This window comes from Lactuca saligna, chromosome 2 (genome assembly GCF_052625555.1).
Source record: "Lactuca saligna cultivar CGN05327 chromosome 2, ASM5262555v1, whole genome shotgun sequence".
NCBI lineage: Eukaryota > Viridiplantae > Streptophyta > Magnoliopsida > Asterales > Asteraceae > Lactuca > Lactuca saligna.
In genome coordinates, this window is record NC_136418.1 from 153007505 (window position 1) to 153008520 (window position 1016).

A 1016-nucleotide genomic window follows, 5' to 3' on the forward strand; every position below is an offset into this window, starting at 1 on the left:
GTATAGGAAAACCCTAGCACCCGAAGGAAGCCCCAGAGCTCCCGAAGGCTCCGAGAAAAGAGCTTTTCGGCATGGAAACACTGCTCCAGTGAAACCCGATTTTTAATAAAAAACCCGTTGTAAGGGAGATACACCTACCATACCTTAAATATAGCATATATATATAAATATAATATCGTTATAGATGATATTTATTAGTGATTCAAAGTCATTATATTGATTGATCTACTTACGAGAATGATGTCTAGGCTGTGATTTGAGGTGTTTAAAGTGGGATTTCCAAACAGTATATTTCGTATACCAAATGGACTCTACCTCCGATATGATCCTAGCTAGTTGTTCCTTACTTGATAGATTATGAAGTAGACTTTGAGTTAATGATGAATCTAGACTAATAATTAGTCGCAATGAGTATTAGACTAAAATCTAGTGGTAATGATACTAGGTTTCATCAAAAGAAAATAAATTAATAGAAACAAAGCGATGTCCAAGTTCGGAATCACCACTTTAACAAGTGAATGCATAGTTACTTTCATCTTACACATAGATATGAAGTATTTTATATAAATTACGTGTTAGGTGTGCATATTGTCTGAATACTTGTTGTCTATGCTGGATGAAAGATTTTATACATGTTTTAAATGATTTAAGATGTATATGTATTTTATATCTACAAAAGGTGTTGGGTAAAACATGGGTAGATGTAATAGTTGGGTGTGATGAAATAAAATGATGAGAGACAACGATGTTGACGATGTTTTCAGTCATCTAGCGGAGTATAGATGACGACCACAGACTTTTCTAGACAGCCGAGTGGAATGCTAGCAGGCTCGCAACCTTTAGGTTTTTGTGAACAATGTGTTCACCGGTGTACTCCATCCCCTCATGGTTTCCTTAAGGACATTTATTGCTGAGGAATTCCATTAGCAGTAGTGTCCATCCCGATGATGATCCTTAGGCTAGGTCCCATATGATAGGTATTTTAGGGACGTAAAGTAAGGATAACGGGAACAAGT